Source organism: Rhinatrema bivittatum, chromosome 4 (assembly GCF_901001135.1).
Source record: "Rhinatrema bivittatum chromosome 4, aRhiBiv1.1, whole genome shotgun sequence".
Classification (NCBI taxonomy): Eukaryota; Metazoa; Chordata; class Amphibia; order Gymnophiona; family Rhinatrematidae; genus Rhinatrema; species Rhinatrema bivittatum.
This window is the reverse complement of record NC_042618.1, coordinates 444,449,285-444,466,019: the sequence shown is the minus strand read 5'-3', so window position 1 is coordinate 444,466,019 and position 16,735 is coordinate 444,449,285. Positions and strand designations below refer to the sequence as shown.

Here is a 16,735-nt window from a genome sequence, read left to right as displayed (position 1 = left end):
GGGAGACAGTTTGTTGGGGTAAGAGTGTGGGGGGAGAGGTGAGCTGGGGAGAAAAAGAGAGAGAGTGTGGGGGAAATGGGCAGAGGGAGAGAGAGAGATAGTGAGTGTAGGGGACATGGACTGGGAGGAAGATGGGTTTAGAGAGACAGAAACTGTGGGGGAGCAGACTTAGTTTAGTAGCATGAGCTGCTCCAGACTAGCTGCGTCATTGGAGAGGGATATTTGTTCAGGGAGATGTCCCTGGCTCTCACATTAAAGTTGTTTTTTTTGCCAAAATGGCCCCCACTTGAAAAATAGTAAAGATCACTGACTTGGTATATTGATGGCACTTCAGCATGGTTTAGAAGGCCTGTGTGGTTTCTCTCATATACTGCATTTTTCTTTCAGGCAAGTAGTTTTCCTCCTCTTGCTTTGGACTTCCAGCTCAGTCAGAACTCACCTGTACTGGGCTATAGCACTATAAGCTGTAACGAGCAACTGTCCAGGATTTTTATCTATATTGCAACCTCCCATCCCCCTTCCCACTTCCTTCTAGCTCAGCCATCCCAATGACAGTCCTTGGTCAGGGGCCAGAGACATTGACTCCTTCTGGAGCCCCTTTGCATACACCCAGAGTCTCATCCCTACACGATGCTGTTGTGCAACAGCTGAGATTCCCTCTCCTCTAAGAGCTCCATCCCCAGCCTGAGTCAACCTAAAAAAACAGACTCTGGACTCAGTAATCTAACCTTGATCTCCTGCAGGGCAGTGATCAGCATGGTCACAGGGCCACCAGGCCGACTGTTTATCAGGACCTTTCTTATACAGGATGAGGTTCATAACATTGCTGAATTTGCAGCTGAGCCAAGCTCTTCGACAGGTTTGTGATGTAATGTTATTCAGAATTTCCTGCTGTGTCCTGTATGATAAAGAAAACTAAAATGGATAATCAGTTTTCTGAACGAAAGGTTATTCAAACACAGGATGGTGATATGGCTTGCAAACCTCTATCCTTTTTTAATTTGCTAATTATACAATGCAGGAAGTACTTTTGGTTCAAACGTAGACTAGCATGTGTTAGACACTAGCAAGGGAATGCATGTTGGTAAAATGGCAAAATTGTGAATGGGAGGCCCCTCCCAAATTAATAAAGATGACTCTTTAATCAGCAATACCCACCGAGAGAATGCTGTGAAAAATTCTTCTCATTAGAAAGCTATATTTTCACTGAACCTTGAATTTCCTTGCCCAGAGAAGCTTCACTTCTGCTTAATCACAGATTTGAAGATGTAATTATAGCGCTTTCAGAAATCCTGACTTTGATGGATGGAAGACAATATGTGATCGCCTTCATGATGAAGTTAAAAACCAAAATGCAGCAAGAGGTTCGTAGAGTGCATTTCCTGGAAATAAAATAGTCTTTGGTCTAGAGAATATAAACTCGTAATGGGCAAATAAGCGCAAGAGGTTATTTACCAGTAGTACCTCTAAACAAAGGTCTCAGAATGAAGTCCTTAATAGTTGTTTTTTGCACATCCTAGGCTTATGGTAAATTGCTTAGAAATGGTTAAAGCAGGCAGCTATATTATTAGATCGCGCTGTTCCTCAAAATTTGATACTAAGCCCTTGCACTATAAAAAGTTTTGCTTAATCCCTTCCAACTTAACACATGCATTTAATATCATATTTAACTATATAATGACATTCATCATAGGATTTCTATTAATAAGTTTGTTTACTGAAATGGATTTTTTTCCCCTAACATTGTGTGTAATCAGTTTTAAATTTAACATGGCTGACTGTGAAGGGCTGAAGGTTCAATCTAGGCTCTCCTCTTGATGTTAGATGCAACTGTTGACCTCGACTTGCTTTTAAAAGAATGTTCTCATCCATTTTTTTTTTTTTTTATCATCCACTGTTTGTTTCTGCTTATGATTGAAAAAAATCCTATTTTCATTTGCAAAACAGTAATAGAACTGCACCACTGTGCCTTAATCCCACAAAAGCAAAACAAACTGGAGGGTGCTAGAAATGACATCACTGTCAACTGAGCGCAGGAAAACAAGTGCACAACAAAACAGTGTTCTCATCTGTTATCTAACAACTTCGGCCATTACGATAGTGCAAGTGTGGGGAAAACCTTTTTTTAAAATAAATTTACCTTTTTTTTTTTTTATCTTCAAAATTCATGCAGGCATGCTTTATACAAAAAAGTTCTTGCAGCACAGAAGAAAACAGTCCCATACCCAGGACTGCCTGAATGGCTGAGTGGTAAAGCTGAGCACAGCTGGGCAGGAGTTCAGGGTTTGAGTTCCAAGCACAGCTTCTGCTCCTCAGGCTAGACAGAGACGTGGGGGCGGCAGTCACAGCCCCCACAGGTAAGTGAGAGAGGGAGGCCCAGTTAACTTGTACCCGTGATGGCCAACCATCAGAATCTGGATGAGCGTCTACTGTATTCCATAGAAGGGGAAATCTGTGGCTTCTGGCCGAAGGATTGTTTCTGCGGTAGTCAGACTAGAAAGAAAAGGGAGGGGGCGGGTAGTCAACAGATGAAGGGAAAAAGCCCAAGCAGTTGCAAATGAATGCTCATGTTACTGCAGCCCCAGCCGTCGCCTGCTCCCACTGAGCTGGAGGCCCAAAGGAGCAGGTGAAACGTCTGGAGCAAAACCACCCTCTCCACAATTCTCAGCATGACCAGACACATACTCAGGATGCTTACAGTCATTTCAAAGCCTTCAAACATTTTTCAAGTAAACATTTCGTGAACTACCTATGATATCCCAAGCCAGATCAGTAGACCTTTCACAGTACAGCTGACATTTCTGAGTTTGGCCTGCATTTTTGCAAATTACTCTAACCAAGCAGACGCTTTGGAGTAATGACTCTCCTGCTTCAGTGGTACGGTGGCAGTAGTAATGGGGTTTCTGTTGGCAGGAAGTGAGTCACTGTAAGATGTTACCCAGAGTGAAGACTGGTAGAGAAAAATGTTACTCTTCTTCCGACTGGGTCTTCTCAAGGGAAACAAGGGACTGACCCCACCCAGGCAGTCTCCCAGGGACAGAGAGGAGAGGCAGAGACTTGAAAGCAATAATCAGATGGATTACAATTGCTTTAATAATAATAATTTTAGGAATTCAGTTTTATTTGTTTTATCACCCTGGAAATATTTACAGAATTATCTAAAATTTAGCATTAAAGTTTCAGCATCAGCATTTAACACTTTTCTCTTTGCTGATATAAATAATATAGATCTGACTAACAAAAAAAAAAAAAAGAACCGGTTCTTTCAACTAATTGGAGTGCTCATCAGATAAGTATTTGTTACTGCAAGAAACTTTTCTTTCTCTAAATGTACTTGTTTGATTAATAGACCTTTAAAGAAGTTGAGTCTTTGTGTCCCCTTTTGTTTTCCAGGTGCTGTGTAATACGGCTGTTTCTTAAATAGACAGTAAGTATTAAACTGTTTGTTCTCCTCTTTGTCTGTGTTTCTCTTGACTTTTTCCCTTAAGCATTCAAGTGACTCTGTGTCTTTTCTTTGTTTGCAAATTCTGTACCACTCTGTATGCGTTCTCTCTCTCTCCTTTTTGGTGTTGTTGCATCAGAACTAGTAGATACTGTTATCTCAGCACCCGCTAGCCTCACTCTCTCTCTCTCTCTCTCTTGTACACTGTCTCAGTTCGGATTCGGTGGTCTAGCTAGACTGTGCATTAGTTCTGTGATGTACCCACTTAGCTGGATCCACTGATTGCTCGCTGGTCTTCATCCCCTCCACCGGAGCTGATCCCCCTGAGCTGGCGAAACACTGGCAGTGGGAGCAGTTTAAGGAACGGGTGCCTTCTCCAAGGTCTGTGTGGGAAGCGTCGTCTTCTGGCTTGCTTCTGGACCTATCTAAGACTTAACCAAAATAATAGAGGGTTCCTCTAATACTCTATCCCCGCTTATCTTCCGAAGATACATTAGACATGAGTATGTCCATGAAGGCTTGTTGGAACATGGATAGCTAATTCTGTATTAAAATAAACAATAATTACATTTCCCTATTCTCACTAGAGCACACAGGAAATTTGGGAATCAGTGTGAGAGAAATAAAGAAACTCTGGCACACACACTTTCCTTTCTGCTCACAAATCTGGCACACTCAGTCGCTTTGTTTAACTGCTGCTATAGATGATTATGTAAGGACCGCTTGCAGTTTGTAAGTGTCCCTTTTGAATGCTCCGCTAGGAACAGAGCTCTGTTGCCAGCTCTTTTAGGCTGAATTTGTTCTCCCTGTACTGTCACAGAATTGTAAGCACAGTCACAAATCTCTCTCTTTTCCATACCAACTGTGCATTCTCCTTCTTGCTATCAAGGATTATTCCTAGATTCAGAAATATTCTCAAATCCACGCTGTAATTTGTTACACAATATTAAGGAATCTGGCATCTGAAACCTGTGACCCCCTTTCACAGATAATTCTTCTCTTACTTACCTTTGACTCCAATTTCAAAAACACACATTTTGCTAAATATTCACATCCACACAAAACTCTTCCACAGACTGATATGCCTGTCCTCTCTGTGCTCAACTTCTGGCCCTATAGAGCAGACTCTGAAGAGATAAGGGGGCCGATACAATGCAGTGCGCTCAGCGGAGCGCACTGTTTAAGCCGCAGTTGGACGCGGGTTGTGTAGGCGCATCCTCAGCCCCTTATGCTAAAAGGAGATTAGCGTCTCCACAATGCACATCCAACATGCTGTGAAACTAATAGTGCTCATCACATGTTGATGAGGCTATTAGTTAGTCACCCCAATGCAAAAAAAAAGTGCATCCAATTCACACATTTTTGCACTTAGAAATTAACGCCTGCCCAGATCAGGCATTAATTTCTGAGCACCCCCAAAATGTTGTACAGAAAAGCAGAAAATACTGCTTTTCTGTACATCTTCCAACTTAATATCGTGGCGATATTAAGTTGGAGGAATGAAAGATTTAAAAAAAAATTTTTTTTTTTAAAGTGCTGGATGTCAGGTTTGGGAAACGGGCACTCAGTTAACCAGCGTCCATTTTCCGAACCCATGTCTGTGCGCCGATTAGGAAAATGGACGTCAATAAATTCAGTGTTTGTTTTCTTAACCGGTGGACAACCGTGGACAGCCGACTTCTCCCGGGTGCCCCTGTCAAGGAGGTGCTAGGAGCGCACAATCAACCTTAGCGCCTCCTTGACAACGTAAGCCCATGGACGCTGAACACTCAGCACCCGCTTTCAGCACATTTTTTCCATCAGCCCCAAGGTCTGACACCATTTGCTTCCTTACTCAATCAAAGCTAGACTGACTGACTTCTCAACTGCCACCTTTCAGTGAGATCAATACTCTAGCAGGAGGTGAGGGAAATTGGATGACTGCGATCTATGACCACGCCCACCCCCCCCCCCCCCCCCCCGACGTCACTGGGAGCTCCGGCGACAGTTGAAGAGCGCCTCACCATCAGGCGCCGGCGAGCGGGGAGGCCTCCCTCCATCCTGGGCCCCCGCGAGAACTAAACAACAAACTGAATGGCAGGAAAAAAAAAAAAAGATACGGAACCAACAGCCAACAGCAGGAGGTGAGGGAAATTGGATGACTGCGATCTATGACCACGCCCCCCCCCCCCCCCTGACGTCACTGGGAGCTCCGGCGACGGTTGAAGAGCGCCTCACCATTTGGCCAGCTTGGGGGGGTCAGGAGGCCCCCCCAAGCTGGCCAAAAGTTCCGGTTGTGTTCAACGAGGGTCCCGGAGCGAACGCGCGGGGAATCACGTGACGTCCGCGTCACTCCGACGTGACGCCAAAGTCACGTGCTCCTCGCAAAGGAATACAGGAATGGCGTCCTGACTCTCCGCTGGACCACCAGGGAGTTTTGGTAAGTCTTGGGGGGGGATTAAGGAGGGTGAGGGGTTTAAATTTTTATTTAGGGAATCGGTGCACGTATGGACATAGACTCAACTTATAGAATTCTCCATATGTCCATATTGACCGAAATTGACCCCCCCTTTCGACTTATGGACTTATGAACATAAACTTTTTGTCTGCACATCCCTAGAAGGCATTATGGGTTGCGACGATGGCTGAAGTAGAATGGTGCATATCTTTTGAGGGCCTTAAAGGCTAGTAAAAGGATTTTGAACTTAGCTCGGTGGAGTATTGGGAGAGAGTGCAGAGTTTTTAGGATAGGGGTGATCCTTTTAAATGTATTTGTATTCCGTAGCATTCGAGCTGCAGCATTCTGAATGAGCTGTAGGCACCGACTGAGTCTTTTTGGGATCCCGTGAAAAGTGAGTTGCTGTAAGCCAAGAAAGAAATGATGCAAGCCTGGATGACTGTAGCAAAGGCAGATCCATCAAGAAAAGGATGCAGATAATGTAACTGGCATAATTGAAAGAAAGTTAGTTTGGCTATTGCTAGTATTGTCAGTTTCACCTTGCTATCTTCCCCTGAGAGAGATCCATCCCTTCATATGAGCACAGATTCCTGCGACTGGACCTCTCCCCTTTCAGCATTTTGTGGTTCCCACAGTTCTTTTAAAAACTGCATTTACAAAGATATTGTATTCAAGTCATCTGGAATGAAAGAATTATAGGCATTAACAATTTCCTGTTGGTCCAGCCTTCTCCTGGCATACAGCAGTCTGGACAAAATGGAGGCAAGCCTAAAGGAGCAACACAAATTACAAGTTTACCCAAGTGCAGGGCATCATGGTGAAATTACCAATTTTGGTGAAACTAATTAAACATTAAAGCATTAATTATATAACATACATAGAAGGCATTTTTTAAATCACTGTTACATTCTCCCCTCTTGAACTTTCACCAGAATTGCTGAACATTCTTGATTTGGCTATTGCACATCATCATAACATTCAACTAACACCATATTTCACATGATCTTAAGTACGGTTTTCACTCACCAAGAAAAGTCCATTTAGCCATTCACAGCAATATGGGGCCAATTAAGAACAGGGATCAGCCTCCCGTATGGACACAAAAGCCTCCCACGTTTGGGATCAGAGAAAACAGGTTCAGCTATCTCCCCAAACTTCATATATATATGGCAAAATACAGCCTAAATCTCGTGTAACTTAGTATACCTGCATTGGTATCTTTTTACTTAACTTACCTGATGACCTTCTTGTACAGTCTCTAGCATGGAGAGGAAGGGACAGAGACAGGATGGAGGCAGTCCAGAGAAGGGCAACCAAAAAGGTGGATGGTCTTCATCGAATGACTTATGAGGAGAGATTGAAGAACCTAAATATGTACACCCTGGAGGAAAGGAGGAGCAGAGGTGATATGATACAGACTTTCAGATACTTGAAAGGTTTTAATGATCCAAAGACAATGACAAACCTTTTCCATTGGAAAAAAATCAGCAGAATCAGGGGTCACGATTTGAAGCTCCAGGGAGGAAGACTCAGAACCAATGTCAAGAAGTATTTCTTCACGGAGAGGGTTGTGGATGCCTGGAACGCTCTTCCAGAGGAAGTGGTGAAGACCAAAACTGTGAAGGACTTCAAAGGGGTGTGGGATAAACACTGTGGATCCATAAAGTTTAGAGGATGTGAATGAAGAGAGGGTGGCTTGCGGGAATGACAGCTACTACCTGGAGATAATACCCTTAGTCAATAAACATACACATGGTTAATGTGGGAATGATGGCTACTACCTGGAGATAATACCCTTCTCAATAAACATAAACATGGTTAATGTGACTCCAACATTGCTCTATGCTTCAATAGCAAGAGGAAATGTGGAAAAAAAGGATTTGCATTCACAAAAAAGTTGGGAGTAGCTTGCTTGTTACAGCAGTTACTACCCCAAACCAAATAAGCCTGATACTTCACTTTCAATGCATATCCAACATAGCTCTCTGCTTCAATGGCAGGGGGGAATGAAGAAAATATGATTTATATTCAGACAACAACCAACAAGGACTGAATTGCATAGTCTGAGTAAACAAATAAGCATGGGTGTAGCTTGCTTGTTACGGCGGTTACTACCCCGAATCAATTAAGCCTGATTCTTCACTTGAAATACATATGCAGCACAGTTCACTGCTTCAACGGCAGGGAAGAATGAAGAAAAGTGGATTTATATTCAGACAACCAACAAGGACTGAATTGCACAAGCTGGGTAAACAAATAAGCGTGGGAGTAGCTTGCTTATTGTGGAAGTTACTACTCCTAACCAATTAAGCTTGATATTTCACTTAGATGCAGTTCCAGCACTGCTCGCTGCATTAATGGCGGGGGTGGAAGAAAAGTAACAAAAGGTTACTAAGGACCAAGAGTAACAGATAAGTATGAGAAAAAAAAAACAAGTGTGAAGCTTGCTGGGCAGATGGATGGGCCGTTTGGTCTTCTTCTGCAGTCATTTCTATGTTTATTTATTTATTTATTTTAACATGTTTTGTATACCATATATTCGGTTTTATGGTTATTTGGAGGACATTATAGTCATTATTAACACAAAGTACCTATGTTAGTTGTCATTTAAGTTGAATCATATTGTAAATCAGCTTATTTCTTGGTGTTGCTGATCTTCCAGCTCTTGTTCTAATAGACTGTCAAGTTTCAGTGGTGGAACATCTTGTTTCTTACTAAAATACAGGATGCCGCTGAGCAGAAAAATTATCCAACTAAAGTTACCTGGATAACTTGTCCCACATATTTAGTGGGTAAACATCCTGCTGAATATATTAGCCTAAAGTTATCCAGATAATTCTAAAACCTACTCTGCTATGTTTGAATATATCTGGCTAGATGTGGACAGAGAACTTTCCACTTAACTGGATATCTGCAAAGTCATCCGGTTAAGTGACGTTATAAAACCAAAAAAAAAAGTGCTGTGCAGGCCTGCAGCCCAATCCCCAGCCCTCTCCCCAAATATGTTATAAATGGCCCTCCTGGGCCATGCCCCCTCCCTCCCTCAAGCCCTCTGATGTGCAAAATATGCATCAGGGTCCTCAGGTCGGCCCCCCTACCTTTCTACCTGTTCTTTTTATCAATATTGAGCTATCTCATTGCCCCCTCCCTCCCTCCCCCACACTTCCTTCACCCATCTGCAACCTTTATATCCCGGGCTGCCCCCGCCTCGGACCCCCCGCCTTCCCCAGGTCCTAAAAACCCCAGCTGAGAGTGAGGCATTCACTTACCCGCTCCTGGTGCTTCCAGCACTGCTCTGGCAGAAGCAGCGCTGGAGGCACAAGCCACCTGCAGTTTACGCTTCCAGCGCTTCCCAGACTGGCAAACGTAGCCAGGCACAAGTGAAATTTCCCTAAGTTAGCCAGATAACTTAGCCCCCCCCCCCCCCCCCCCCCCGAATGCCTCTTTTTATCCATTTGTATTTTAGCCGGACAATGACTTATATAGGTGGATAAGTGACCCAATGTTCAAAAACGTGTCATTTAGCTGGATAACCTCTGAGTTATTCAGCTAAACGGCTTTGAATATTGACCATAGGCTCAACAATAAAAGCCCGTTTTGTGCACTTTGCACAATCAAGACTGAACTCCATCTGTATTATTTAAGTTGTTCACTGCTTTGATAATCTATTGAAAAGTGGCTAATCAAATTAATCTATTGAAAAGTGGCTAATCAAATTAATCTACTGAAAATGGCTAATCAAATTAGCCACATGATATCAGCATCTTAAGCAGATTATATGAAAGAAGCTATTGAGGCAGGAAGAGTGGAGGCAGGTAGCAGTCCAACCCCGGTTTGCGTACCTCTCTCTCTCTGCAGGGCAGCAGGTGAACGTGAGCCATGGTACAGAGTTCCTTGAGCACACTGTGACCCCTGCCCAGTGGGACCAATCCCACAGTCCACGACCTCAAGGGAGAGAGCCCTTCCCTGACCATGAGCACCAAAAGGGATATGGAAGTTACCATGAAACTCTGCACAGCTCCTGCACAGCTTTCCGTTTCTCATCCTTTGGTGCCCTTGAAGCTATATTTAGGCCTTGGTTAATTAATACAGAACCACACGTAACAAGAAAAACCTCAGAAGCCATCCAAAGCGCTGAAACAGAACAGGGAAGAAAATATCTCTGCAAAGTCCCAAGAATAAAAGTCACTCCAGCACCTTCAGAAATGGGCAAGCTGCAAACTGAGCACAGCTCAGACACCTGACTCACTGACAGGCCGATGCAGAAAGGCGCCTTCACCCCAACGCGCAGTTTTGCCCGCATTTCAACACTCATTTTGTGAGCGTAAACCTTACTGCCGATGCAGCAAGGAGTTTCACCTGCACAAAATGTGCATTCAGAAATGTGAGTGCTGCTTCGCGCCCTTGCGTGGAAATCCCATGCAAATGAGGGCATTAAGCAGTACTCCCAGATGCAGAGAGATGCACGGGCAAGAACCGAGGATTGCTAGAGCTGAAAACTTAACTCCTGGTCAGAGATCGAGTTAAGTTTCCAATGCTGCTGCGCTGGCACTAGAACCCTTATACACTCACACATGGTCTCTATCTCTCACATCCTCTCTCCTTCACACACAGTTTCCTTGACTCACTCACACACACACACACACACACACACACACACCCTCATACAGGTTCCCTCTATCTCACACACACATACCACACCTCACACAGACGCCCTCTTTCACATTCACCCACACACCCTCACACATAAACACTTCCTCGCTTTCACTCACATAGGTTCACAGACTCTCATGCATTTTCATTCTGGGCCTCTCCCTCTTCTTCCTTTGCAGGCAGAATGAGCTCCACCTGTGGCTCTCCCAGGTTCTCTTCTCTGTGTCTTCAGCCACAGACAGGATGGGCCCTGCCAGCTACCCCACCGGGACTAATCTTTGGCTGCAAGCGGGACCGGCACTGCTTGCAGTCTGCTTTGCTTCTCTTCTAATCTTCAGCTGCAAGCCGGTTGGGCTCTGCTTAAGGCCCACCACGGCTGTCTCCTACTGATCAGCCATGAGCGGGATAGGCTCCATTAGCAGCCCCTCTGGGTTTAATCTTTGATCATGAGTGGGATGGCCTCCACTTGCAGCCCACCAGGCCATGCTCCTAATCTTCAGCCGGAGCAGGATAGGCTCTGCTCGTGGCCCTCCAAGTAGGGTTGCCAACTGGCTCCAGATTTTCAGGACAGGTTGATCCAATCCAGGTTTTACTCTCCTGCATGCAGATACTTATCATCTTGCTTTTCTTAGGAAATGCAATAGGGAAATGAGAATAGGTCCCAGCATGCAATGGGGTAAAACCAGGACTGGATCAACCTGTCCTGAAAATCTGGAGCCAATTGACAACCCTGCCTCCAGGCCTCTCTCCTAATCTTCGGTTGCAAATGGGAAGGGCTCCACTCTCGTGGCCCCATGGTTGCTGTCCTCTGTAGATTCAGCTGTCTGCCAGGGGCTTGCGCTGGAGATCTTGCCTCTGCCTTATGGTTGGTGCTTTAGGCAACCATCTAATTTTCCTAATGGAAGTGATGGTGAATCTGATTTATGCATTAGCATTCATTTTTAGCTGCACATAGGAACGATGTTGCCAGTTTGGTGGGCACACCATGCTTTATTCTGCCTCCAAAAAACAGCATGAGATCAGAATATTTTTGCTGTATTCCAAAAGAAAACTCCGAGTTAGAGTGAAGCGCAGTAATCTGCCTGTGACCTGGTGTTCCTTTGAACAAAGAGCCCACAGTGTCACGATCAGATGTTTCTCTCTCACATTCTCTTAGCATTCCAAAATAAAAGGAAATTTAAACTCCTCCCGCGACTGGCATCACTCACCCCCAGCACTACCAGCTCCACTGCGTGGCCTATGCACTGCCCAACGCTGACCGCTGACAAAAGCAGCCAGAAACGCTGCTGCACTGCTGTCAGGCTGGCTTCCCCTAGGCGTATGTGCGCCTAATTGAAGGCCTCTTAAAGGGCCCCCCGGTGGTAAAAGCCTCCACGGCGCCCTCTGATGACATCACATGATCTCCCTATTTAAGTGGGTCCAGAACAGCCCTATGATGCCTCAGCAACGGGTCTCCTACTGCTAGTGGTTCGTGTTGCTCCCGCGTTCCTGATTGCCCTGCGTTCCTGTGCCTTGTCTTCTTCAGCCTTTCCTCATCTAGCCTCACTTTGTCCTGTTTTGCCTCATCCGGCCTTGCCTTCTCCAGCCTTATCTCATCCAAACTGTCTCGTCCAGCCTCATCCCCCTTCTCCTTGTCTCGTCCAGTCCCCTTTGTGTGTCTTCATCCATTCCAGCCTGATCTCCTGGAGTTGACCTCCTGTTTGGACCTGACCACGTTTTGCCTGCCGCCCGGATCTGACTTCACCCTTGCCCCAACTCTTGGCTTGTCTCCATATCTCCAGCCTGCTGCCTGTCCTGACCCCGGCGTGCCCTTGGGGACTCTTGCTCTCTCCTCCACCCTAGGGACCCCACCTGACGTCCACCAGAACCCAAGGGCTCAACCTGCTGGGGGTGTTGGCTGGTATAGGTGAATCTCCGTTCTGTCCCGCCCCCGGGCGCATTCGCCAGCTGCCGGCGCAGGCCTCGCAGTTTTGCCTACGGGGCTGCATCAACTACGCCACAGCACAAAAGGCTCACTTCCAATCATCGCACTCCTCAATGAACATCTGAAGGTTACTTATTTAAAAAAACAAACATTGTGTTGCAACATGTAGTGCAAATGTGACTTGGAAAAGAACCCATAAGTCATTCATAAATTGTGCTTTCAGGTTTGGAATGCAGACAGTGTCCAGAAGGTTAATATGTAACTGTATCAGCCTTAGCAGCACAGCCTGGTTGTCTTCCTGAAAAAAAAAAACAAATTAATGTTACTACAACCCAACTTCTATGCCAGCGAGAGCTGCGATGTTTTGGCCCCTGTGAAGCGCGTTTTCTTTTTCTTAGAGAAAGTGTACAGTGCGGCACAGACTGAGCGCTGCCACTCACAAAGTGACAGCAGCGCGGCTGTGTGAGTAACCTCAAATGCTCCTCGGCTCTGTGGCACAGTGTTAGGCAAGCAGCCCGTGTTTGTCAGATGACGCATGTTTGTGATAGAATTGAGAAGTTTTCCTATTTTTTTTTACAGTTGCATCAGTGTGTATAAAAGTGGCTCAGCCTAGCAGCAGACCCAAGAGTGCAGAATATTTCACTGGCGGAACCTGGCTGTAGAAACCCCGTGATGCCTACAAAATAAAACACGCAGGCTGCATTTAAAACTTAGAATCACGGTTCACACGGTATGTGAAAGTCAAACCCTCCGTGCATTATTAATAATAACAGCGATAGTATAACGTCTCTGATCATCAAGCTCTATCACCTGAACAGCTACAAAATTTGGGAGGCTGTTGCCCAAACATCCTGCCACCTAGATCCCCGTGGCTTCACTGGATAGTAACCCAACTGCCACTAACCTATTCGCTACTAAACCATATTCGCTACTAAAGTTCTTTGTAAAAAAGGTTAAATCTGTTAAATGCTATTGTTACATTCTATGTTACTTGTAATAATGTTCAATGGTTTATTGTTGTTGTTCCATGTTCTATGTAAAAAAACCCAGGTCTAACTTCCCAGACCAGGGCAACCTCTTTCGTTACTTGTAAACCGGACTGATTTGTATTGCATACAGGAATTCCGGTATATAAAAATTTAAAATAAATAAATAAATAAATAAATAATAAATAACCTGATCGCACTGACCCAGTTATTTTCTGGGGAGTTGGAACCTGCTGGTACCAACCCAGCTACCTCATGGTCTTCAGCAATCACTAGTTTGTGCTTTCTTTTTCCGCCCTCTGTCTCTTCCTTATCACCTCAGCACTGATTCTTCACCCATTTCACCCTTGAACCATTGGACTAGTGCAGGCTATAAAGAAGAATAAACAGCAACATTATTGCAGAATGAGCTCTGGTGTCTTCTGTGCTGCCTGTGGGCAAGGTTCAAATTCCACCTTGCCATTTAAAACACAGGCAAACAGAAATGCCCGGTTCGCTTGCGAAGGACATTGTGTTCATCTGGAATTCCTCACAACAGTTGTGCTCTGATAGCCAGGAGAAGAAACAAAGTACGTCCACGGGCTCCTAATCAGGCCATAAATTCCACACAGGGTTTCTATCTAATGACATCACAAAACCGCAAAAACAAAGGTTGGGAAGCTTCACCAACACAGGCAGAAAGCGGAGTGGGATATACACACATTCCCAGGGCAATGCTGAGGATCTGCACAGGCGCCTTGCGCTCATTCAGTGGGGTGGAGGGCAGGCAGCACTTTCTAGGAGCATTCGTACCCCTTAAGGAAGCAGCTTTTGCGCATCCTCCTGTACGGGCTTCATTGAACCTCTTCCGCTACGGCGCGTCTGCAGCCCATCGCACACTCGATTTAAGCTGGTACAGATGGCCTTGTGGTAGCCATCTGTTATGGTTTAGGACATGTCATGTTTCATACATTGAGTTAAAAGATTTTAAAGCCTACCACTTTTGTCTTAAGTGTCAATGAATAAAAGGTGATATCTCTTATACCAGAAAAGACATTGTGGGAACACATTATCTTCTTTCAGAATATCTATGAGTGTTACTGTTTAAGTTATAAGTTGCTTTTATATCTTTTTTTAAAAATAAAAACACACAAAAAAAAAACCCAACTCCTCGCACTTCACTGTAATACAACAATAGGTAATGAGAGATGAAGTCATATTCTCTCTTTTGAGATAAACAGATTTCCTCTTGAAGAAAATTGAATCCACTGTACAAATATAAAATGTTTTACTCGGGGATAAAACATAAGAATTACCATGCTGGGTCAGACCAAAGGACTTTCAAGTCTAGCAGCCTGTCCTCGACAGTGGCCAATCCCAAAAAGTAGATCCAGTTTCCTGCTTCTCATTCCCTGTGACACCTGGTTAATGACTCTTTATGGACTTTTCTTCCAGGAGGTTTTCCAAACTCTTTTTGAATGCGGCTCTGGTAGTTGCCTTGACCACATCCTCCGGCAACAATGCCACAGCTTGATTGGGCCCTGAGCGAAACAATACTTTCTCCAGTTTCTTTTAAAACATGCTCCGTTAGCTTCCAGGAGTGTCCCCTACTCCGAGTGTTATTCGAAAGGGTAAATAGCCATTCCCTATTTACCTGTTCCACGCCACTCATGATTTTGTAGACCTCTATCATAACCCCCTTCAATTATCTCTTCTCCAAGCTGAAGAGCCCTAACCTGCTCTAACCCCATTTTTGTTGCTCTTCTCAGTACCTTTTCTAACTCCGCTATATCTTTTTTGAGACGGGGTGAGCAGAACTGGTTACAGCACTCAAAGCCTGATCACATCATTGGCCTACACAAAAGCATTATGATGATCTCCAGTTTGCTCTCCATTCCTTTCCAAATAATTCTTAGCATTATGTATGCTTTTTTTTGGCTGCCACTGCACACTGAGCTGAGGATTTCAACGAACTGTCCACAATGACTCCAAAATCCTTTTCCTGGGTGAATGCTCCTTATGAGGAACCCATCTCTGTGAATGTAAAATGAAGGTTATTTTTCCCTATGTGCATCACTTTCCACATGACAACATTAAATTTCCTCTGCCCAGTTTAGATGCCCAGTTCTCCATTCTGGCAAGATCCTTCTATAGCTCCTCACAATCTGCCTGAGTTTTAAATACCCTGAATATTTTTTGTGTCATCTGCTAATTTGATCCCTTCCCTCATCACTCCCCCTTCTAGATCATTAATGAATAAGTTGGTCCCACTGGTCCCAGGACAGATCCTTGAGGCACTCCATTATTTACCTTCCTCCATGGGGAAAACTGACTATTAAGTCCTACTCTTTGTTGCCTGTCTTTTAACCAGTTACCAATCCACATTGAGACAATGCCTCCTATCCCATGAGGGAGTTTCTCATGAGGGATTTTATCAAATGCCTTCTGGAAATCCCAGATACATTATGGGGTAGATTTTCAAAGGGTTACGTGCGTAACCCCGAAAAACCTGCTTGCAGCTCGCACAAGCCCCGGGAAGCGCTTATGTCCCGTGGCTTTGAAAAAGGTGCGGGAAGGGGTGGAGTCATGGGCGTGGCACCGATCTGGGGGTGGAACTGAGGCCTCCGGCACAGCGGCTGTGCCGGGGGTTGGCGCACCGGCAGCTGGCTGGCGCACACAAGATAAGTAAATAAGTTATTTGCCGTTGTGTTGGGAATCGCGAGCTGGCACTCGGCCGGCATGCGCAACTTACTTCAGCCCCAGCTCCAGCCCCATCTTAAAAAATGACGCGGGCCATTCATTGCTCCTACCATGTGACAGGGGCTGACCAATGGCACCGATAGCCCCTGTCACATGGTAAGGGCAAAGGGCCATCGGCGCCTTTTTGATTAGTGGCAGCCAATGGTCCAAGTGGGGGAGATCGCTCCTAGGACCCCGCTGGACCACCAGGGACGTTCGGTAAGTCTTGGGAGGGGTTGGGCAAGTCTTGGGGGGTCGGGAGGGTGAGAGGTTGCAATTAATTAAATTTGAAGGGTTGGGGGTGGGGTTTTTTTTCTGTGCCCTTTCTCTCCCCCCCCCCCCCAAAACGAGAAGAAAACCGACCAATGGCACGGGTAGCCCCTGTGACATAGTGAGTGCAAAGGCTATCGGCACCATTTTGAATACTGGCAGCCAAGGGCGTGAGTGCAGGAGATGGCTCCCGGACCCCCTGCTGGACCACCAGGGAGTTTTGGTAAATCTTGGGAGGGGGGGTCAGGAGGGTGGGGGGTTGTAGTTAATTCAATTTTAGCTGGAAAACGAATAAGAATGAATGC

General features: G+C 45.2%; 1 long non-coding RNA gene across 1 annotated transcript; it reads left to right on the top strand.

Moving 5' to 3' along the window:
* Positions 1–684: 684 nt before the first annotated feature.
* On the top strand, positions 685–13,180 carry LOC115089573. Its single transcript, XR_003856174.1, has 3 exons — positions 685–859; positions 3,394–3,427; positions 13,036–13,180. It is a non-coding gene; the product is annotated as an uncharacterized LOC115089573 (long non-coding RNA).
* Positions 13,181–16,735: the final 3,555 nt, after the last annotated feature.